The following is a 24456-nucleotide window of genomic DNA, read 5'->3' as shown; positions in this document are numbered from 1 at the left end:
TCGGAATCAGAGGAGAAGTACTGAACTGGTTTCGAGGCTTCCTTATATCACGCACATACCAAGTCCGTTTTAATCACGATCTCTCAGATATATGGAGCAATCCATCTGGCGTGCCACAAGGATCACCGCTATCCCCTTTGCTCTTCAATGTTTACATGTCCTCACTGGGTGCACAACTATCCCAGCTGGGGATAAAACTATTTAGCTACGCTGACGACTTCACGATAATCATCCCATTCACCAACTCTGTCTCGGAAGTCACCCCCAAAGCAACAGAAGTATTAAATCGGATGGAGCAATGGATGACCGAATTCAGACTAAAACTAAACTCAGAGAAAACAAAATTTTTCATAGCAGCGCCATACCCACTCGACACTAAAGCACCAATGTGCATCAACAACCTCTGCTATCCAATTCAACCCACTATGAAGATATTGGGTGTAACACTGGACTAAAACCTGACCATGAAAAACCAGGTGGACTCCTTGATCAGAAAAATCTTTTATACCCTCTGGAAACTTCGGTCCATCAGAGCTTACTTCGATGCCTCATCATTTCAAATTCTAGTACAATCCCTTATTCTGAGTCAACTCGATTATTGTAACATCGCCTACTTGGCACTCCCCCAGAAATACATGCGGCGATTGCAACTGGTTCAAAATACAGCGGTTAGACTACTTTGTGGATTGAAGAAGTTTGATCATATGACACCTTCCTATTGACTTTTACACTGGCTACCGATGGAGGCACGTGTGAAATTCAAGTTTGGTTGTTTTTGCTTCAAGGTACTTTATGGCTTAGCCCCTAAATACATAACAGACCTTTTCTCTTTCTCAACCAACAGACACAAGCGAAGCTCACACCTGAACTTCATTTCTCCACCGGTTAGAGGTTGTAAATTTAAAAGTCATCATCAACATCTTCTCGCACATCAAGCAGCATTATGGGGTAAAGACCTTAAACAATTGCTTGTGCCTACTACCTACGGAGAATTCAGGAAACGCCTGAAAACACATCTATTCCTGAAATACTTAGGAAACCAACCTATTCAATCTTAGTCCTTAACAACCGAGCGCAAGAACTATCTGTCGCTAAATCTGTACTTTGTTTGTTCATTCAATCTGTAACTTTGTTTATTCACTCAATTTGTAACATTTCTAATCATTGTAAACCGCATAGAACTTCACGGTCCTGCGGTATATAAACTGTTATTATTATTATTATTAAATACAGACGCAAAAAACATGTTCAGTCTGTCAGTGATTGCTTTGTCCTCCTTTAGCGCTCCCTTTATTCCTTGGTCATCCAACGGTCTCACCGCTTCCTTTGCGGGTTGTTTCTCTCTAATATATTTAAAGAACGGCTTGAAGTTTTTCACCTCCTTGGCTATTTTCTCCTCATAGTCTCTTTTGGCCCCTTTTACCGCCTTATGGCACCTGCGTTAATGCTATTTGTGCTTATTCCAGTTTTCATTAGTTTTTGATCTTTTCTATTCCTTAAATGAGTTTTTTAAATCTCTGATCGCTTCATTTACCTCTACAGTGAGCCACGTTGGTTCTTTATTCTTTTTCTTCTTTGATCCCTTGTTGATACGCGGTATATATAGATTTTGTGCCTCGGTGACCGTATCCTTAAAAAGAGACCAAGCTTGCTCTAGCGTCTTTACAGTGTTTATCCTCTTCTTAATCTTCTTCCCCACCATGCATCTCATCCCTTCATAATTCCCTTTTCGGAAGTTTAGCACCGTGGCCGTCGTTCTGGACCGATGTTTCGCCCCTGTTACCAGATTCAAGCGTTTCCAAGTTGTGATCGCTGTTTTCCAGGGTCCCTTCTACTTTACATCTTATGCCAATCCTCGCAATCCATTTAAAATTAGGTCCAGAATTGCGTTTCCTCTAGTGTTTTTCTTGACAAGTTGTTCCAGGAAGCAATCGTCTACCATTTCCAGGAACTTGGTCTTTCTAGCACAGCCGGAGGTGCCTAGGTTCCAGTCTATCCTTGGATAATTGAAGTCGCCCATGATAACTGTGTTACCTCCCTTGCAGTTGCGTTTCATCTAATCCGTCATTTCTTCATCAATTTTTTTGGACTGTTCTGGGGGTCGGTAGTAGATGCCTATCCTCGTTTCCGGTCCATTAGCTCCCAGAATTTTGACCCATAGAGACTCTAACTTATCCATCTGTTGTGGCATGTTCTCTCTAGTAGATTCAATTCCCTATTTAACGTATATGGCGATACCTCCTCCTTTATGAGTCACTCTTTCTCTGTGGTATAGTTTACATTTGTATTGTACAGTGCTCCCTGTTGGAACCCTTGAGAAAGCCTGTTTAGGTGAAACGGGTCCCATCGGGCACGTAATTATTGGGGCAAGCAACTTTACTTCAATAAAGGATAAGTAATTAAGGTTGTTAGTCAGTTTTTGAATCCAATGAAGAATTTTTTAACAGACTGATCAAGCAATATACAGAATGATGATTTAACCCTAATGAGTGAGGGTCCATTTATATTGTGGAGTTTTCTCATTACCTCACTTTCTGTCTTCTATTTTTTGTGGTTTTAGTATAATTTGTATCCCGGTAACACCGTGCCCCAGATATTTTCATCAGCCCACCATGTTTCTGTGATGCCGATGATGTCAACGTTTTCCTTTTGTGCCACAGCTTCTAATTCACCCATCTTCTAAGGCTCCTGCATTCATGTACAAACACTTGAGTTTGCAGCCTGTTCCCTTCTTGAGTGTCCTTCCCTCTTTTGTCCCTTTTGGTCTGCCTTGTCTGCGTTCTGGTGAGTCTTCCTCTCCTTTTCCTGCCGGGTATCCTCCGGGTATAACGGTTCCCAGACCATCGACACTCTTTCTCAGTTGAGTTTGCAGCCTGTTCCCTTCTTGAGTGTCCTTCCCTCTTGTGCCACTTTTGGTCTGTCTTGTCTTCCCCTCCATTTTCCTGCACGGTATCCTCCAGGTATACTAGTTCCCGAACCATCAACTCTCTTTCTCGGTCGACTGTCGGCTTTCCCCTTCTTCCTAGTTTAAAAACCTCTCAACTTCTCTCTTGATGTTGCTTGCAAGTAGCCTCATTCTGTCTCTGCTGAGGTGGAGTCCGTCTTTCCTGAATAGCTTGCTCTTCCCCCAGAATGTCATCCAGTTGTGCACGAAGTGGAATCCCTCTTCCTCACACCAGCACCGCATCCATGCGTTGACTACTTGCAGCTCCATCTGTCTCTTCTCAACTGCCCTAGGTACTGGCAGGATCTCCGAGAATGCTATCCTCTGGGTTCTGGTTTTCAGCTTCCTTCCTAGCATCCGGAACTGGTCCTTCAGTACTTCTCTGTTGTAGTTCCTGTTGCTCATGTTGTTCGTCCCCACATGGATCAGCACCGCCATATCTTCTTCATCCACACTGGTGATGATCCTGTCGATGCGGCTCACTATGTCTTCTACCTTGGCTCCCGGTAGGCAGGTCACCAGTCGATCCGGTCTTCCTCCTGCTATGTGGATGTCAACTTGTCTGATGATAGAATCCCCCACGACGATTGCTGTCCTAAGGATTCATTGTTTTACTTTATTTTTATCCTGTATGTATATATTTCTGGTGATTTGTATTGTCTTTTTGCTGATTGTCCAGCGCTTCTTACTGTAAACCGCCTCGAACTATTATGGTTTTGCCGGTATATAAGAATAAAATTATCATTATTATTATTATTCAGGTACTTTCTTTCTTATACGACTGCTTGATTCAGATTTGTCAGACACAAACGGGTGATTTCTTTTATTTGAACTTCTTTTCTTCAGTTCTTTGGATGTGAATCTTCAAATTTCCAAAGAGCTCTTTTCTCCTGTACTAATTATTGGAATATCGGGGGATGTTGTTCACATAGGAGAGGAATGTGTTTCTTCCCAGAGGCTGGGGCGACAGATTGCAGTCTCAGGTTTGCATTCTTCTTCTGTTACCAAGAACAAGAGTATGGGATTCAAGTTTCAAGTTTATTTATAGCTTGATATACCGACCATCACAAGTATCTGGCCGATTTACAATAATAGAAATTTTAAAAAATATCTAATTTTGCATTAAAAAAAATAGGGGGGATTGAGTCCAAGGCAAGGACATAATTGAGACGTGAAGGTGATGAGAGAAAGGAGGGGGAGAGGAGGATTTTTAATTACATTATGGAAATAAAAAATAAAAGGAAGGAAAAGGGGGCAGGATAAAACAAGAGGGGAAGGGGAATGTCACTTCTTGAAAGCGTTTCTCTATTTATTAGTTTTTATTTTCCCTTTTTTCGGGTTCTCAATTGGAATTTAGAAAGGCGTCTTTGAATAGAAATGTTTTAAGGTGTTTTTTAAACTTGTTTAGAGAATTTTCAGAGCGGAGGTGTGGTGGCATTGTTTTCCAGAGTGAAGGAGCGACAGCGGAAAATATAGGGCTCCTTTGACTAAGCTGCGTTAGGGCTTTAACGCGCGGAATAGCACACACTACATTGCCACACACACTAGACCTTAATGCCAGCATTGCGCTGGCGTTAGTTCTAGAAGCATAGCGCGTGGTAATTTCCTGCGTGCGCTAAAAACACTAGCGCACCTTAGTAAACGGAGCCCATAGTGTTTCTAGTATAGTATAAGTTCTTGATTGAGGGGACTGTCAGTAAGTTCTGATTAGTGGATCTAAGGGCCCTAGCAGAGGTATGTGGAGTTAGATATTTGTCTAGAAAGGCTGGCAGGTGGGAGGTCCTAATTTTGAAGACTCGAAGGAGGATCTTATAAGTTGTTCTGTGAGAGACTGGTAGCCAGTGTGACTCTCGAAGTAAAGGGGTAACGGTCATATTTTTTGGCTTTATAGATAAGCTTGATCGCGGCATTTTGAATTAATTTCCTTTTGAGTTATTCCATGGTAGAGTGAGTTACAATAGTCTATGTGTGAGATGATCAATGAATGAATTAGAATTTGGATAGAAGCAGTGTTCCCTCTAAGCGGGCGGGTGTTGTGAGCAAACTTTTTTCACTGTGAGCTAAAAATATCGGGCGCCAGCAAGTTATGAGCCAAATAAATATGTTGCTTTCTACCACAGAACTTCCTTACGTTTGTATGGAATCTATCCCCTTTCAACTTTAGAGAGTGCCCTCTCGTTCTCCCTGCCTTAGCTACTAAGTCTATTCCCTTCAGTACCTTGAATGTTTCTATCATGTCCCCTCTCAATCTCCTCTGCTCAAGGGAGAAGAGGCCCAGTTTCTCTAATCTTTCGCTGTACGGCAACTCCTCCAGCCCCTTAACCATTTTAGTTGCTCTTCTCTGGATCCTTTCGAGTAGTACCGTGTCCTTCTTAAAGTACCAGTGCTGGACGCAGTACTCCAGGTGAGGGCGTACCATGGCCCGGTACAGCAGCATGATAACCTTCTCTGTCTCTTCAGTCCAGCATCTGCCCCTTCCATTCACTGTCTGTCTTTCCCTGCCATCTCTCCTCCTGCCCCCCCCCACCCCCCAATTTGGTCTAGCATCCATCATCTTCCTTCTGTTCCCCTCATGGTCTGGCATCTCTATCCTTCCCTCCCCCCTGTGGTTTTTAGCATATCTCTCTTCTCATTTCCTCCACTCAGATCTGATCATTCTCTGCTCTCTCTTCCCTTTTCTTCTCTGGTCTTCCTTCTCTATTTTCTGCCTCCATCTAAATTAAATTCTTTCTTACTATTTAGTCCCGTTTCCCTCTTTTCACTGTGTCTACACACAGCTTGTCACCCCTTTCCCTCACCCCTCCATTATCTTACTATTTTCTTCCCCCTTTATTTATCTCCTCCTTCCATCCAGTATGTGTTCTTTCCCCACTTCCATTCAGCATCTGCTCTCCCTTCTCAACTGACATCCATCTGCCTTCTGCTCTCTCTCCCTTCTTCTCACTTCCATCATCTGTCCCCTTCTCTCTCTCTCTCATCTCCTCCATTCCATCATCTGCCCCTTCTCTCTCTCTCTCTCTCTCCCCCCCCCCAACTTCCATCATCTGCCCCCCTTCCCCTCACCTTTGTGGGTCACTTTCTTTCCCCTGAGGGTGGCTCATGTCACAGGGGAAGCTTTGGCCGAGCAGAACCGCTTGATTGACAGTGGAACTTACTTGATTGATGTCGATGCTGGGGCCCGTTGCCGTTTGAAGGAAAAAAAAAAGGTGGAAAAAAGGAACCTGTAAAGGCGAGAGGAAGGGAAACCTCCAGGACAGCTGCTTTTTGCCCTCCTTCAGCGGCCCAAGAGTTCAGACCAGCAGCGGCAGCTCTGTATGCTTTTAACTTCGGCACAGAGCTGCCCCTAATCAATAGTTTAGCGCGGTTTCATGAGGCAGCCTCGGGGCCTTTGATAGCCGGCCCGCTTCGATGATGCGATGTGGGCCGGCCTAGCAAAGGCCCCGAGGCTGCCTTATGAAACCGCGCTAAACTATTGATTAGGGGCAGCTCTGTGCCGAAGTTAAAAGCATACACAGCTGCCGCTGCTGGTCTGGAGGTGCGGAGACAAGGCAGGAGGCAAACGCGGTGGAAGGCAGGAGTCCCGGCGAAGGCTGGAGTCCCGGCATAGCGACTGCAACAGGAAGTTGCAAGTCAGCTGACGCCGGCCTTTCGTTGCGGCGGGGACCGAATCCTTCGCGGACCGGCAAGATTTTGTTTGCGGACCGGCGGTTGAAGAACTGTGCTCTACACTGTGTGCGCTGTGACGAGAAACTTGTGCGCTGCGAGGTAATATTTTGTGCGCGTGCGCACGTCAACGCAGCTTAGCGGGAACACTGGATAGAAGTAGGTTCTAGGGCTGAAGTTATGGAGCGAATTAGATGAAGTTTTTAAAAACAGGTTTTGGTCAGAGAGCTAATTTGGTCATGGTAGTTGAGGTGTTTATCAAAGATGATTCCTAAAAGTTTGAGTTTGGACTCAATTTGAAAGGGAGCAGAGTCGCTAGTTATTTGTCCAGTTAGGGAGCCATTGTTTTTGAGTGGGAATAGAATCCCTCAAGATTTTGCGATGTTCGATGAGAGTCTATTGGTTCGAAGCCATAAGCTAATTTTGTCTAGTTTAAGATTAATTTCTTGGATATCATTAATGTTAGCTGGGTTAATAGGGTGGAGAAGTTGAATAGCGTCGGTGTAGGCAAAAGGGGTGAATCCATTGGATTGAGCAAGAGTCAGGAGAGGGGCTAGGAAGATATTGAATAGTAGGGGAGAAAGAATTGAACCTTGTGGAATGCCATAGGGCTGATTTCCAAGATTTCGGAACAATGTTAGTTGAAAGACTTTGGGTGATCATTTCTAGTAAGTATGGAACAAATGATGAAAATAATTTTTTTAATATTGTAGGTGGAATATTCTCTAATGGGTTATTAGAGGTGTTCATAGATTGGGTGGTTTGCAGTAGTTCAGCTAAAGAGGGAGGTTTGAATTTTGAAAAAGTATTAAATGGGAGGTGGAGGTTTGGGTTTAAAGTGTCTTGGAGGTTTAAGAGCAAGATGTTGTTGAAGTTTAATCGAATATCTTTTATTTTTTGGTCAAATTAGTTGGCCAGTTCTGTTGCTGATGGTTGGTTAGGTGAAATTGGGTTTTTTTAAATTTTTGGATAAGGGGAAAGAGCGTATTACAGCAATAATAAAATAGGGATAAGAACAGAGATAAAAACAGAATTAAAACAACAATATTAAACAAACGAAATATACTCAAGCGAACAAGACACAAAATAAGTGTAATAAGAACAAAAGGATAGGGAGCAGAACTATAATAAATACAGAAAAGAAAACATATATGGGAAAAAAACAAAAGGACTAAGGAGTTTAATAAAAAAAAAGAATAGTAGCATAATTAGCCAAAGGCATCAATGAATAAGAAGCTTTTTAAAGCTCCTTTAAATTTATCTAAGTTCTGCTCTGCCCGAAGATAAGTGGTTAATGCATTCCAGAGAGTGGGTGCGGTAACTGAGAATATTGTTGTTCTATGGGTATTTATTATTTTTAAAGAAGAAACCCAAAGTAGATGTTGTCCAGAGGATCTTAAGGATCTGTTATATTCATAAGGTATAAGATTTTTATCAAGGAATGCTGGTTCTTTAGTTTTGAGGGTTTTGAATATCAAAAGGGCAATCTTATAAGTTATCCTGTATTGGACTGGAAGCCAATGGGTGAATTTTCCAGAGTTTGTAATCACTTTGATGGCTGTGTTTTGTACTAACTGTAAGTGCCTGATATCTTTCTGACACAGTCCCTGATATAAGGAATTACAATAATATGTTTTTGAAATAAGTGAATGAATTAAAATATTAATTGATGATGGCTCCAGGATTTTTGCAAGAGATCTAATCATTCTAAATCTATAAAAGCAGCTTCTTCCCACAGGAGGTGGTAATTTTAGAATAGTCTCTAAAGTTGTAAGTGTGATGGGGAATTGAAGCATGTTCTGTAGGTGAGTAAAGGAAAAAGTTGAGGAGAACATGGTCTGACCACGGGAGAGAGTGAGTTGTTAGATTTTGGAAAAGGTGGGCTATTGTATCTGGGCCAAATATCATGTCAATGGTATGTCCTGCTTGATGAGTGAGGAAAGAAATCAGAGGGGTTAAGGAGATGTCTGAGATTAGAGTTAGTAATTCTGCAGAGTTGGGGTGGCTTGGTTGGTCAAAATGTATATTAAAGTCACCCAATAGGAGATGCTAAAGTCCATAATTATAGAGAGGAGAGAGGAAAGAGAGGATTTAGAGACAGGGAAAGGAAGATAAGTAAATAAGTAGGAAATTGAGGGGCGACTTATTGGGGAGCATAAAGTGTAAAGTTTCAACTGGTGAAGAATTGTGAGTAGAAGAGATTCCAATTTTGAGAGAAATGGACATGTGGAAAATGATGGCTAGGCCACCACCTTTTTTTATTTGGGCGGCACTGAGTTTTGGCTTTGTAATTGGTGGGACAGGCTTGGTTGATATATGCCTCTTCCCCTTTAGTTAGCCAAATCTCTGTTAAACAGAGAATGTGTAAGTTGTGTTGAAGGATTAAGTCATGAACAAGGTGGTGTTTGTTTTTTATTGAATAGACGTTTAGAAGGCCAATTCTGTTCAGGTTCTAGGATCTATGGTGGTGATTCCACTGGGAACTTTGGCTCGCTTTCATGTGAGAACACTGCAACAGTCGCTTTTGTTCCAGTATCTAGTAGACTCCTCAAGCATCGCTCAATATAATTTGGGGGCTCAGTGAGATTAATCTTTTCAAAGGCATGCCTCGGTCTTTCCTGGACTGGTTCATAGTCACCAAACATCCCAGGCTGTCGGGTTGGGGGGGCTCAGTGCCTTCAATCCTCAGCTCAAGGAGTCTGGTATTAAGAAGAGACCTAAGAGGTAGTAATTTGTGGAACTGTGCTGCATGTTAAGCCCCCATTGGATAAATATAGAGCCCGACTCTTCTTAATTATGACGGGTACAGCTATGCAGTTGATCATGCGCAACTGGAAAAATTGGGACCGTCTCAATTTCACATTCTGGTGGGCAAATCTATGTTTAGTGTATAAATATGAAAAAATGAATGCTGATTTGTCAGGGAACACAAAAATATTCAAATTAGTATGGGGTCCATTGATGTCTTTTGTAGAATTGTTGTAGTTTTATTTTTTGATATATTATTTGCACATCCAGGGATGGGAGGGTTGGTAGGGGGGGTATATGTTTATATGATGCTTTGATTTTTTCTTTGACAGTGGGGAAGGGAGGGGGGTATTTTGGGGTATTGATAAACTATTTCTGAATGTTTATAAGTGCTTAATTTTTATGGTTATGACATGTATGTTAGGCACTTTTTGTAAGATCTCAAAATGTAATAAAGATTAAAAAAAAAAAAAAAAAAAAAGAGGAGACTCAGTACTCGTTCATTCTTCTGGACTGAAGCATGGTCAGGCTACCATTTCAGGAGTTTCAGACCATTTTTCCAGAATGACGATAAAGGTCTTTTAGGACAGTGCTATGATGGTGGTATTTCTCTACAGCCAGGAAAGTATGTGATGTACTCAGTTGGCGAGTAAAATAATAGTTCTACTTCAGTGGGTGGAATCTCATCTTCCTCTTCTGTCAGCGCATCATTTTATAGGACAGGAAAAGGGTTTAGATAGACTTTCTCACCACAAAATCTGAGCAGGGACCGTCTATTGTATGTTAAAATGTATAGCGCTGCATACGCCTTTCAGCGCTTTAGAAATAATAAATAGTAGTAGTAGTAAAATCTTCTACATCCTGGAAATTGGGAACTATTAACTCAGATGTTCCATCTCTTTATATAAAGGTGAGATCTCCTAGAACTAGACATCATGGCCTCCTCTCGAAATGCAAAGTTTCCTAGCTTCTTCAGCAGACGCAGGGAGTGGCAGTCAGAGGGGGTAGCAGCGATGCTTCTTTCTCGTCTCTGGTTTCTCTTTTAAGTGTTTTCCCCTGACTGATGATTGGATGGATTTGCTTTCTCAAGCTCGCTGTCAGGGCATAGTAATCAGAGAATCTCCGAATTGGCTGCACCGTCCTTGCTATGCGAATCTGATGAGTCTTTCGACAGCCGAACTGTTGAGATTCCCAGTATCTCCGGATTTACTCACCTAGGGTCCGATCAACATGGATCTTCATCCTACTTTGGTATTATGATCTAGCTTTTGAAAAGTCATGGCTGACGTGTAAGGGTTATGCGAATCAGGTTATTTCTCCTCTCCTCTTCTCCAGGCAATACAGAGGTCTTTACCTGTGGCTTATGCTCCCATTTGGAGGCTTTTCTTTTCTTGGAAACTTCTCAACATTGGCACCCTTCCTGACTTCTATGTTTTATATTCTTTCTTTTTTGGCACAAGCATATTGCCAAGGGCTTAGCGTTCAATTCCCTTCAGCTTCAAGTGGCAATCTTAGCTTGTTACAAGGGCTAGGTATCTTGCTCTTCGCTTACTTCTCAGCTTCATGTAGTTCAGTTCCTAAAAGGAGTACAGTATATTCGTACACCTCTTAAGAAGCCCTGTCCGGAGTACAGTCTTAAGAGACTTCTTTGCAGGTTAAAGAAGGCTCCGTTTCAACCTTGTCTTTTGAGACTCTAAAAAGCTGTGACATTGAACACAGTGTTTCTTGTGGCCATGGCTTCAGCTCAGCAGTTTTCTGAGTTGCAGTCCTTGTACGGCGGGGATTCTTATTTCTGATTTACAAATTCTGGGGTGTCAGTTTGGACAGTACCACAATTTCTTTCTAAGTTGGTGTCATCCTTTCTTTTATGCCACTCTCTCTTTTCCTTCCTTCTTCCTGGGAGAAGGAATGGAGAGGCGAGCTTTTCTTCATTGCTTTTAGATCACCTCTTTGTATTCTTCAAGGGACACGACAAACGTATGGTAGTGTCCAAAGCCTCCATCGCTCGAAGGGTCCAGGAGGACATTCTTTATGCTTACTTGAGGGCAGTGAAGTGGTTGGCAGAAGAACTTCATGACCATTCAGCCAGAGTGATGGCTACTTCATAGTAACATAGTAGATGACGGCAGATAAAGACCCGAATGGTCCATCCAGTCTGCCCAACCTGATTCAATTTAAATTTTTTAAATTTTTTCTTCTTAGCTATTTCTGGGCAAGAATCCAAAGCTCTACCCGGTACTGTGCTTGGGTTCCAACTGCCGAAATCTCCATTAAAACTACTCCATCCCATCTAAATCCTCCCAGCCATTGAAGCCCTCTCCAGCCCTTCCTCCCCCAAACAGCCATATACAGACACAGACCTTGCAAGTCTGCCCAGTACTGGCCTTAGTTAAATATTTAATATTATTTTCTGATTCTAGATCCTCTGTGTTCATCCCATGCTTCTTAGAACTCAGTCACCGTTTTCCTCTCTGGGGAGCGCATTCCAGGCATCCACCACCAAGTAGAATTTCCTAACATTGCTCTTGAATCTACCACCCCTCAACCTCAAATTATGTCCTCTGCTTTTATCATTTTCCTTTCTCCGGAAAAGATTTTGTTCTACGTTAATACCCTTCAAGTATTTGAATGTCTGAATCATATCTCCCCTGTCCCTCCTTTCCTCTAGGATATACATATTCAGGGCTTCCAGTCTCTCCTCATACATCTTCTGGCGCAAGCCTCCTATCATTTTCGTCACCCTCCTCTGGACCGCTTCAAATCTTCTTACGTCCTTCGCCAGATATGGTCTCCAAAACTGAACACAATACTCCAAGTGGGGCCTTTCCAATGACCTGTACAGGGGCATCGACACCTTCTTCCTTCTACTGGCTACGCCTCTCTTTATACAGTCCAGCATCCTTCTGGCAGCAGCCACTGCCTTGTCACACTGTTTTTTCGCCTTTAGATCTTCGGACACTATCACCCCAAGGTCCTTCTCCCCGTCCATGCATATCAGCTTCTCGCCTGCCAGCATATACGGTTCCTTCCGATTATTAATCCCCAAATACATTACTCTGCAGTCCAGAGGTTTTTTCCTTGGAGGAGTTTTGTCATGCGGCTACTTGATCTTCCAAGAATACTTTATCTCAGCATTACCGGTTGGATGTGGGGGTGCATGCGAGGCTGCGTTTAGTGCTTCGGTTTTTGCGGAGGCTGCGTTTGCTCCCCACCCAGATTGAGGATTGCTTTGCTATACATCATATTGGTCTCTGGATTCATCTGCTGCTGTTGCTAAGGAAGGAAAAATTATGCTCTTAATTTTCTTTCCTTTATACGCAGCAGATGAATCCAGAGCCCCACCCTTTCTGGATATTGACTGTTGTTTTGTTCTTTTGCAACTTTCAAAGTCTGTTATTATTGATAGTTGTATTCTGTATTATTACCTTTTGAGATTTGTTATGGGAAAGAAGTTTTTTATGTGCTAATCATATGATGGTTACAGATGCTTGGGCAAGGAGCAATACTGAAGATACAGGAGGCGTGCCAGTCAATAGCACCATCTGTTAATCAGTTTATCTATCTCCACCTGCTAGTAGATGTGTACTATCCCATTGGTCTCTGGATTCATCTGCTGCGTCTAAAGGAAAGAAAATTAACAGGTAAGAACATAATTTTTCCATGCTTTCTTTCAGCAATGCTTCCATTATTTTTCCAATAACCGAATTGAGCCTGTAGTTTCCTGCTTCATCTCTGCAACCACTTTTGTGAATAGGGACCACATCTGCTCTTCTCCAATTCCCAGGAACCACTCCTGTCTCCAAAGATTTGTTAAACAAATCTTTAATAGGACCTGCTAGAACCTCTCTGAGCTCCCTCAGTATCCTGGGATGGATCCCATCCGATCCTATCGCTTTGTTCACCTTCAATTTTTCAAGATGTTCATAAACACTTTCTTCCGTGAACAACATAGTATCTACTCCATTCTCATGTGTAACGTTGCCAGACAATCTCAGTCCTTCTCCAGTATCTTCTTCTGTGAACACAGAACAGAAGTATTTAGCATAGTAACATAGTAGATGACGGCAGATAAAGACCCGAATGGTCCATCTAGTCTGCCCAACCTGATTCAATATAAATTTTTTAATTTTTTCTTCTTAGCTATTTCTGGGCAAGAATCCAAAGCTCTACCTGGTACTGTGCTTGGGTTCCTACTGCCGAAATCTCCGTTAAAACCTACTCCAGCCCATCTACACCCTCCCAGCCATTGAAGCCCTCCCTAGCCCATCCTCCACCAAATGGCCACATACAGACACAGATCGTGCAAGTCTGCCCAGTAATGGCCTTAGTTTAATTTTTAATATTATTTTCTGATTCTAGATTTTCTGTGTTCATCCCACGCTTCTTTGAACTCAGTCACAGTTTTACTCTCCACCACCTCTCTCGGGAGCTCATTCCAGGCATCCACCACCCTTTCGGTAAAGTAGAATTTCCTAATATTGCCTTTGAATCTACCACCCCTCAACCTCAAATTATGTCCTCTGGTTTTATCATTTTCCTTTCTCTGGAAAAGATTTTGTTCTACGTTAATACCCTTCAAGTATTTGAACGTCTGAATCATATCTCCCCTGTCCTTCCTTTCCTCTAGGATATATATATTCAGGGCTTCCAGTCTCTCCTCATACGTCTACTGGCGCAAGCCTCCTATAATTTTCGTCGCCCTCTCTGGACCGCTTCAAGTCTTCTTATGTCCTTCGCCAGATACGGTCTCCGAAACGGAACACAATACTCCAAGTGGGGCCTTACCAATGACCTGTACAGGGGCATCGACACCTTCTTCCTTCTACTGGCTATGCCTCTCTTTATACAGCCTAGCATCCTTCTGGCAGCAGCCACTGCCTTGTCACACTGTTTTTTCGCCTTTAGATCTTCGAACACTTATCACCCCAAGGTCCCTCTCCCCGTCCGTGCATATCAGCTTCTCTCCTCCTAGCATATATGGTTCCTTCCGTTTAACATGCTTGCTTTTCCTCATCACTCTCAACATATTGATACATATCATCTTTTAGTCTCGCAATTCCATTTTTCTTCGTCTTCCTTTCACTAATATATCTGAAAAAAATTTTGTTTCCCTTTTTTACATTTGCTCTTCTGCTTTCGCCAGATGTATCTCTCGCTTGGTTTCTTTCAGTTTCACCCTGTAGTCCTTTCTGTACTCCTCTTGGGTATTTTTATATTTCACAAACGCCAGCTCTATTACCTTTATTTTCTCCATTTTAGTTTCCTTTTTCTCTTGTTTTTATTTATTTTCCTCACATAAAGGTCAGTAGCCATTTTTATTGCTCCTTTCAGCTTAGACCAGTGTTTTTCAACCGCTGTTCCGCGGCACACTAGTGTGCCGCGAGATGTTGCCTGGTGTGCCGTACGGTCAGGGCCGCCATCAGGGCAGTACCACCAGTTTAGGGAGAGGGGCGGTCCGCCCCACGTGGACAGGAGAGAGCTGGACGGGGGACCCGCGGAGTTTAATACATCTCGAGCCGCGAGGCTCGTCTTCTGTTCCTGCCTGCCCTGCAGCTAACATATAGCCGATCGCAAGCGTTCCCCGATGTCAGCGCTGACGTCGGAGGGAGGGCTTAAGCAAAGCCTGCCCTCCGACGTCAGCGCTGACGTCGGAGAATACTTCCGTTCGGCTATTTGTGCGCGGCAGGGCAGGCAGGAAGCAGAAGACAAGCCTCGCGGCTTGAGCTTCGTTTTGCTGAGAAAATTGCAAAGATGGGCTGGGAGGCAAACACGGAACACAAAAGGGGGGAGAGAGTGCGTTTTGGACACAAGGCATGAACTTGGGAGAGAGGAAGGGAGGGAAAGAGATGCTGAGGTGGGGGAGGGAATGGGTTTTTGGACACAGAAGGCATGGACTTGGGAGAGAGGAAGGGAGGGAAAGAGATACTGAGGTGGGGGAGGGAATGCGTTTTTGGACACAGAAGAAATGGACTTGGGAGAGAGGAAGGGAGGGAAAGAGATGGTTGTGTACACGGGGAATAGAAGAAAGGAGAATTTTTGGTCATAGGGAGGGAGTGAGGTACAGATAGTGGCATACCAGGGTGGGGGGGGGGCGGTCTGCCCCACCCCGGGTTTACGTCCCAAGGGGGTGCACAGCTGGCCACCTTCCAGTGTTGTCCCTAGGCCGGCAAACTGCGGCTCTTTAGCCACTTGAGTGCCTCCGCCGCCAACGGTGTAGTTGGCGGTGGCAGCATTATAAAATACTTTCTTTGTGTTTATTTGATTCCTATATATTTATATATAGTCAATATAGGCACAGAGTTAAATTTTTTAACATTTTCTAATGGTGGTGTGCCTCGTGATTTTTTTCATGAAATAAGTGTGCCTTTGCCCAAAAAAGGTTGAAAAACACTGGCTTAGACCACTGTTTTTCCACTTCCCTTATGTCTTCCCATCCTAATAGCTCTTTCTTCAGGTACACTCCCATTTTACTAAAGTCCATACATTTGAAATCTAGGACTTTGAGTTTTGTGTGGCCGCCCTCTACTTTAGCTGTTATATCAAACCAAACTTTTGACATTAAAAGTCCCAGGTACAGATGTCACTATAACTAGCTTCTAATGCAGGGGTGCCCACACTTTTTGGGCTTGCGAGCTACTTTTTAAATGACCAAGTCTAAATGATCTACCAACAATAAAATTAAAAAAAAACACAAAGCACACTTAATCATCATTCCTATTCCAGGGTTTTTCAAAGAGGTCAAAGCAGATGACTCTAAGCACTATCACCTCAGTAACAACCATACAAAAATAGACAAATATACCCCCTCCCTTTTTACTAAACCACGATAGCAGTTTTTAGCGCAGGGAGCTGCGCTGAATGCCCAGCGCTGCTCTCGACACTCATAAGCTCCCTGCGCTAAAAACCTCTATTGCGGTTTAGTAAAAGGGGACCTTAGTGTAAAATATAGACAGCAGATATAAATTCAGGCACATTTTGATCACTAAATTTAAAATAAAATCATTTTCCCTACCTTGTCTGGTGATTTCATGAGTCTCTGGTTGCACTTTCTTCTTCTGACTGTGCATACAATCTTTCTTCCCTTCTTTTAGCCTGTATGCTTCTTCTCCTCCAGACCTCATTCCTTCCCCCCAACTTTTCCTTCCTCTTCCCTGCCCTTTCTTTCTCTCTGCCTCCCTTTCATTTTTTTCTGTTTCTCTTCTTTCCTTCTGTCTCCCTGCCTGCCCTTTTTCTTTCTTTCTCCCTGCCCTCCCCCAAGCCACTGCCACTGCCATTACCATCGGGGACCAGGACCCAAACGCCACCAATAACAGGCCCCAAGCTCTCCCTGCTTCGACCAACCAGCATTCCTCTCCCCGACGTCAATTCTGCCGTCGGGAAGAGGAAGGCTGATCAGCCCAAGATCGTGATCAACCTATTGGGGGAAATGCTGCCGGGTCCTGCCTTCGCGGAAACAGAAAGTAGGCAGGACCCGGCAGGAACAAAAACAAATGCTTCACTAACCTGTCTCCCGCATTAGCCCGTAGCGAACGCTTGCTTCAGGGCTCTCAACATGTGCGTGCCGGCTTCCCTTCTCACCCCCCCCCCTCCCCGGACATAACTTCCGGTTTCGGAGGGAAGAGAAGAGAAGCCTGCACACACACGTTAGAGCCCGGAGCATAAGTTCGCTAGGGGCTGAAATCTCCAAGCCGGTTTTTTTGGGGTTTTTTTTTAATGTTCGGCAGCGGCAGATGACAGCTGGGCGGACCGCCCAGCTAAAAGGCCCTAGGGAGAACACTGGAGAGGAAGGCTGATCGGCCCTTAGATCAGGACGGCAACACGAGTGCGATCGACTCGAGTTGCCTTCCTGAGCTACTGGTCGATCGCGATCGACGCATTGGGCACCCCTGTTCTAATGTATGATGAGCCCTCCAAGGCCTACTGTACCTATATAAAGATGATACCTGCAGGCATAAGAGCTATTGTTGTGATGTACAGGTGATTACAGTAAGTTTTGGGTAGGTTTTAGAAGGCTCTCCATATAATATAAGCAGGTTATAGTGACATGAATACCTTAGACTTTTTAGGTGACATTCACTATGGTACCTCTTAGAGTTCCCCTCTGCTTTGCTCAGCTGTCTGTAAGCAGTATGCTAAGAATGCTGGCTGCTTAGATGTTTGAAAAGCTTTTTTTTGTTCATTTTTCATGTGAACATCTTTATATTCTAAAATGGCCAAAAAGATAGATGTACTAAGGGCCAAAACATCTAGATAAGTTATACAAAATAGACGTCTTACAGTTTAGAAAATGAACACTTTCTCTATTGGATTTCTGGACGTTTTTCTCAGACTTAGAATTCCTATTGAAAATGCCCTTCCCTAGCAACAGCAGCAGATGAATCCAGAGACCAATGGGATAGCACACATCTACCAGCAGGCGGAGATAGAGAAACTGATTAACAAGTGGTCCTATTGGCTGGCACTCCTCCTGTATCTCCAGTATTCTCTATCTCCCAGCAGGAAATGGTCGCTATTCAACTAGCTCCTGAATTCTGGCTGTGACTGGAACTTTATTTTCTCCTGTTGAGGTTTCTCTTCAGTGAGACTGCCATTCTGTTTCTCCTGTTGAGGCTTCTCTTCAGTGAGCTGGCAATGCTATTTCTCCTGTTGAGATTTTCTTTTCAGTGAGACAGGGGTGTCCGGCTGAAAGGTGCCGGCTTTAGAGGTTACACATGGGCCCCCCCAGGTCCCTGCCTCACCCTCCCTCCATTGCTAGAGGGTCTGACTGGGTCTCAATTTTTTCTTCTTTCCCTTCTCTGTTTAAAAAAAAAAAAAAAAAAAGAGACCACAGTTGCTACATTCTGCCCTGTTATTGCTGCACTACTAGCTCTAACTGGCTTCAACTGGCCCTAACAACAAGTTTGTGAGTATGTCTGGTTTTTACTGTTGTTTGAACTTCAGGTTCTGTTTGGGGGTCTTAGTACTGTGGGTTCGGTCATCGTACATTTAAGGAATGGATTTTATGACTAGAAATCCGTTGAGGGAGCCGGGAATTTCCCGTTCTTTGCATGCACGCGCTTGGTTTCCTTGTTGGTTACAGCGCGGCAGTAGCAGTGCAATTTCATGCTCGCACTTGTTCTCCTTGTTGGGTTTCAGTGCAGCAGTAGTAGTCCTGTTTATTCTGAGGCTCTCTTTCGTCGGTGTCTTTCACGGCCATGTGCAGCTGATTGTGCAGGTGCCGGTTTATAGCAGCGCGCATGAGATGGGACATGTTTTTTCTGCGCTGTGGGCAGCAGCGCACCATTCTTCTGGTTATTCCCAAGTCTGATTTTCTTTCTATGCAGGCCGCGGCAGGGTAAATTTTGCGGGGCTTGAATCCGACTATATTTCTAGGAGCGTTGATGCAGCGGCCACGTGTCAGCGAGAATCAGGTGTGTGCTTGGGTCTCTGGCGATGGCAGGAGAACTGCAGCGTTCCAGTAGTTTATTTACAGCTGACTTTGGTCAGGGTATGCCGCGGCTTCTCTCCTTTCTGGTTCAGACAAGTTGTTCGTGTTTCACCAGCTTTGGGACAAGCTTAGGCAGATTTATATGTCTATGGCTGTGTTCCTGCTGTATTCCCTTGAAGGAAGCTGCTAGTTTAATCAGACTCTGGGGTTAGCACTCAAAGGGATTACAAGAGAGACTCTGACCTGTGCTAGGTCACCCAGTCTCGGTTTGTCTCAGGACTGGGTCGACATACGGCACCTCACGGCACAGTGAGATCAGCAGTAAGATAGTGCCCTGTATTTCACACGGGTATCTCATTGTCTCTCTTGGGGTCCCTGCAGATTGAGCCTTTGTCTGTTGGTAACTGTCCTTCTTATTTGGGCCTCTGTGCTGCACTGCATGTGTCTAGTAGTGGCATAGGATATATATGCCTAAAGGTAGTACTAACAGTTTCCAAGTTTGAGCTGTCTCTATGGGCATAATGACACTTCGCATCTTCCTGCGGCCAGGACTCTCTTTCTCTATTTCTGAGAGGGCCTGGACTTCAGATTTCCATTCTTATCACGCTGGTTTCTCCTGTCGCCATCTTCTCATGGCACATGCTAGACGCACCCCCCCCCCCCCCCCCCCCGACCAGACGGAAGGGCTGTGCAGCTCCTTCTAACCAGGAGCCAGTTACCTATTCTATCAAACCCGCGGAGGAGCACGCGCTATGTGGCTGTTAACCTCTTCCCTGAAGCTCTCATTAGCGATGTGAGCTATGTCTGATACCTGTTAGGATGCTGTTGTTTTCCACGGGGCAATAGATCACCAACTTGATTGCGTCTAGTACTTATTCACTTTAAAGGACATACGTATTTCACTCACGTTGCATGGAGTTCATACTGTTGTCATGGTTCCAGTATACTCCTCTTTACATTGCGAAACTTGATTTTTCCTAGGAGAATTTCTTTCTTCTTACAGATCCTATTCCTGCCGTTCCCTGACCTTCTGCACTTCATTCTGAGGGGATCTTGATTTCTTCCAATGACTCTTCAGGCTTTCTCATGAGGGACAAGACGCTTTAATGTCAGGTCAGGGGGCTGTGAACATTTTTCAGGATGCTTGCAACTTTGCATCCTCCTCAGGTTTCCGGTTCGTTCTTGGAGTCTCTGTGTTTTGTGTTTCCCTTTTAAGTGTTACTGGTCCTCAGGGCAGTTCTTCGGGAACTAAGGGACGTTGTTCTACTTACTGCATGATGCCCAAGATGGGGGCATTGGGTAGGCTGGATCCCACTCTGCTGAATTAGTTTCTCAGGGTTACACATTTCTGCAGAAAAACTGGGAGAATATTTACATTTTTACTATGGACTCCGAATCGACACTAGGTTTGCTTGCCTCTCTTGGAGCTGCGCTTTTGGTTTTGGCACATGCCTTTTCGCCTACCCAAGGCTTCACGAACATTTTAGCAAATGTGGGCAATGGTACCGTTTTGGCGCTAACAGGCGATTCACCTTATTTCTTCTTGACTGACTGCTTGATTTGGACGTTTTCCAGTCGGGCCATTTGACTGATACAAAAAGGGTGGTTTCTTTTCCTCAGTTTGCTGTCCCTGGATAACACCTATTAATATAAGTAACTGTGCTTTATGGATCTAGAGGCTGTGATGGAAGAGGCTAATTTGGATTTACAGGTGATCATGGAGACATCGTTCACAAAGAACCATGACTGGGATGTAGTTATACCGGGCTATAATCTGTTCAGGAAAACAGGGTAGGAAGAAATCATTAATCATACAAAATATGTATATTATTAAAAAGTGCTCAGACCACCAACCATTGTGCTCAAAACTTGTAAAGACAAGCATAGGTTGTCATCTGACCATCACAGCACTTTCACAGTCCCTGGAACTGTCTTAGCTAACAATGTTACTTAAATTTATCAGTAGTCTCATGAACATTTATCAGTAGTCTCTTGAACATTTATAACTTTGTGTCTTCTGTCTAAAGCTATTATTCTCTACTTAGCTTTGTTGCTTTCTTCTGCGGTTTTTGGCTTGCTAAACCTTGCTGCTCTTATCCACCAACTGAAATCACGGTGCAGTGCAGCTTTCCTAGCCAGCCCCTCTACTCGAGTTTTTAATTGCTTCATTAGGAGGGAAGACATTTGGCTACTGTTTTTGTAGGAATCCCTTAGAACGCTGACGCTGATAATTTGATTTATAAACATAATTTTCCAACATTAAAAATTCATCAAAATGTTTCTGATTTGTCCCCTTTGTATTTCAGAATGGGTGTGGTTTATGAGTACAGCATTGTTGCAAAACCCCTAAGGAAGCCTTGAGGTGAAACAGTGGTCCCCATTGGGTATGGGAAGATAAGTGCTCTACTAGCTCATACAATCCCATTGCAGATCTTTCCATCTGTACTCACTCGGTCAAGGCTCTCTTACATCCCAATCTGCAGTCGCTGCACCTAACAGCTTGGTTCCTCTTGGTCAAATTTCAACATCACTGAGCTCTGGAACAACCTTACCTCCCTTCTTCGGAACTTGAGCTCTCCAAGTTTTCCGCAAACATCTGAAAACCTGGCTTTTGTCAAAAAATGTAAGTCTCTCTCCAACTTAGGAATCAGGGAAACTCTTATATCTTGGCATCCCAAGTCCTCTAAATTTTCTTCACACTTCTACCTCTAACCCTCTGTTGTAGTTCCTTCCTATTTCTCCTACTGTAAACCGTGTCGAGCTCTACGAACGTGGAGATGATGCGGTATACAAACCTAAGGATTAGATTAGATTAGATTAGTTCTCTGGATGTGAATCTTCAAATTTGCACAGCGCTCTTTTCTCCTGTACTATTTATAGGTATATCGGGGAGATGTTTTTATTCATATAGGAGACAAATGTGTTTCTTCCCAGAGACTAGGGCGATGAGTCACAGTCTCAGGTTTGCATTCTTCTTTGGTTACCATGACCAAGAGTATGGGATTCTGTACAGGTTCTAGGATCCATGTTGCTGACTCCACTGGGAACTTCGGCTTGCTTTCCCATTATAACACTACAGCAGCCGCTTTTGTTCCGATGGTTCCCGGTATCTCAGGGCTCCAATTATTTGGTAGGCTCTTCATGCATCGCTCTGTATGATTTGGTGGCTCAGCGAGATTTCTCTTTTCAAAGGCATGCCTCGGTCTTTGCTGGACTAGCTCATGGTCACCAAACATCCCAGGCTGTCGGGTTGGGAGGCTCGGTGCCTTCCATCCTCAGCTCCAGGAGTCTGGTCTTAAGAGGCGACTCAGTACTTGTTCATTCTTCTACTCTGGAGCATGGTCGGGCTACCGTTTCTGGAGCTTCAGACTATTCTTCCAGAATGATGCTGAAGATCTTTTCAGTCAGTATTATGATGGGGGTATTTCTCTACAGCCTGGGCAGTAGGTGATGTACTCAGTTGGCAGGTAAAGTTGTGGTTCTACTTCAATGGGTGGACCCTCATCTTCCTCTTCTGTTGGCAGATCATTTTATGGGTCAGGAAAAGAGTTTGAATAGACTTTCTCTCCGCGAAATCTGAGCATGGCCCATTTATTGTATATTACAGTGTACAGCGCCGTGTATGCTCTAAAAAGTGTAAATGTTAGTAATAGTGAAATCTTCTACATCCTGGATATTGAGAATTTTGGCTCAGGCATTCCAGCTCTTTTTATGGAAGTGAGATCTCCTGGAACTAGACCTCATGGCCTCGTCTCAAAATTCTAAGCTTCCTAGCTTCTTCGGCGGGCACAGGGAGTGGGAGTCGGAGGGGGTAGCAACGTGGCTTCTTTCTCGCCTCTGGTTTTTTCTTTTTCGGTGTTTTCCCCTGCCTGATGATGGCTTGGATTTGCCATCTCAAGCTTTCTTTCAGGGCACAGTATTTGTAGAATCTATGGATTGGCTGCGCCATCCTTGCTATGCGGTTCTGTTGAGTCTTTTGATAGCCGGACTATTGAATTTCCTGGTATCTCAGGATTTGCTCACTTAGGGATCCGATCAACATGGATATTCGTACTACTTTGGTATTGCGACCTAGCTTTTGAAAAGTCATGGCTGACATGTAAGGGTTATGCAAAGCAGGTTGTTTCTTCTCTTGTCCAAGCGATGCAGATGTCTTCACCTGTGGCTTCTGCTTCCTTTTGGAGGTTTTTCCTTTCTTGGGTACTTCTCCACATTTGCACCCTTATAGAGTTCTTTTTTGACACAAGTGTATTGCCGAGGGCTTAGCTTTCAATTCCCTTCAGCTTCAAGTGCCATTCTTAGCTTGTTACAAGGGCTAGGTATATTGCTCTTCACTTCCTTCTCAGCTTCATGTAGTTCAGTTCCTAAACGGAGTACGGTATATTCATGCACCTCTTAGAAAGCCCGGTCCGGAGTACAGTCTTAAGGTACTTCTTCGCAGTTTACCGAAGGCTTCATTTCATCCTTGTCTTTTGATACTTTAAAGGGCTGTACCATTGGACAAGGGGTTTCTTGTGGCCATGGCTTCAGCTCGGTGGTTTTCTGAGTTGCAGGCCTTGTTTGGCGGGGATTCCTATTTCTGATTTACAAAATCTGGGGTGTCAGTTCAGACGGTCCACAATTTCTTTCTAAGGAAGTGGCATCCTTTCTTTTATGTCACTCTCACTTTTCCTTCCTCCTGGGAGGAGAAATGGGGAGACGTGCTTTTATTCACTGCATTTTTTGAAAGTGTGTAGCGTTCTCAGCGAGCTAGGTTTCTAATGACTTTTAGTTGTTTAGATCACCTTTTTGTATTCTTCACGAGACGCCTCAAACGTATGGCGGCATCCAAAGCCTCCATCACTCTATGGGTCCAGGAGGACATTCTTTACGCTTGCTTGATGGCAGGGAGGCGTTTGGCGAAAGAACTTCATGACCATTCCGCTGGAGCGATGGCTACTTCTTGGACTCGGTCCAGAGATTTTTTCTTTGGAGGAGTTTTGTCTCGCAGCTACTTGGTCTTCTGAGAGTGCTTTCTCTCAGCATTACTGGTTGGATGTGGGGGCGCATGCGGTAGATGCGTTTAGTGCTTTGGTTGTTGAGGAGGCAGCGTTTGCTTCCCACCCAGATTGAGGATTGCTTTGCTACATCCCATTGGTCTCTGGATTCATCTGCTGCTGTTGCTAGAGAAGGAAAAATTATGTTCTTACCTGTTAATTTTCTTTCCCTTAGACGCAGGAAATAAATCCAGAGCCCCACCCATTCTGGATATTGTCTGTCGGGTTTTTTTCTTTTCCAACTTTCGAAGTTTGTTGTTATTGAGGGTTGTGTTCTGCCTTTTGAGATTTGTTATGGGAAAGAAGTTTTTTACCTGCTATGCCTATTGATGGTTATGGATGCTTGGGCAAAGAGCTATACTGGAGATACAGGAGGAGTGCCAGCCAATAGGACCACCTGTTAATCAGTTTCTCTATCTCCGCCTGCTGGTAGATGTGTGCTATCCCATTGGTCTCTGGATTCATCTGCTGCGTCTAAGGGAAAGAAAATTAAAAGGTAAGAACATAATTTTTCCTTCCATATCTATGGTTACTAATAGGATTTCTCTTGTACATTTGTTATTATTCAAAATATTAATACCAGTATGAAACCAATATGCAAAATAATAGGTCTAACAGAGGTATCCTGCTTTGATTAA

General features: G+C 43.8%; 1 protein-coding gene across 3 annotated transcripts in view; it reads left to right on the top strand.

Annotated features, from left to right (window-relative positions):
* The window catches only part of EFNB2 (ephrin B2), a 496270-nt gene that overhangs the window by 311042 nt on the left and 160772 nt on the right, over positions 1-24456 (top strand). The gene's annotated exons all lie outside the window — the stretch shown is intronic.

The sequence above is a fragment of the Geotrypetes seraphini genome, chromosome 6 (genome assembly GCF_902459505.1).
Source record: "Geotrypetes seraphini chromosome 6, aGeoSer1.1, whole genome shotgun sequence".
Taxonomy (NCBI): Eukaryota; Metazoa; Chordata; class Amphibia; order Gymnophiona; family Dermophiidae; genus Geotrypetes; species Geotrypetes seraphini.
This window is presented reverse-complemented; position numbering and strand designations above follow the sequence as displayed.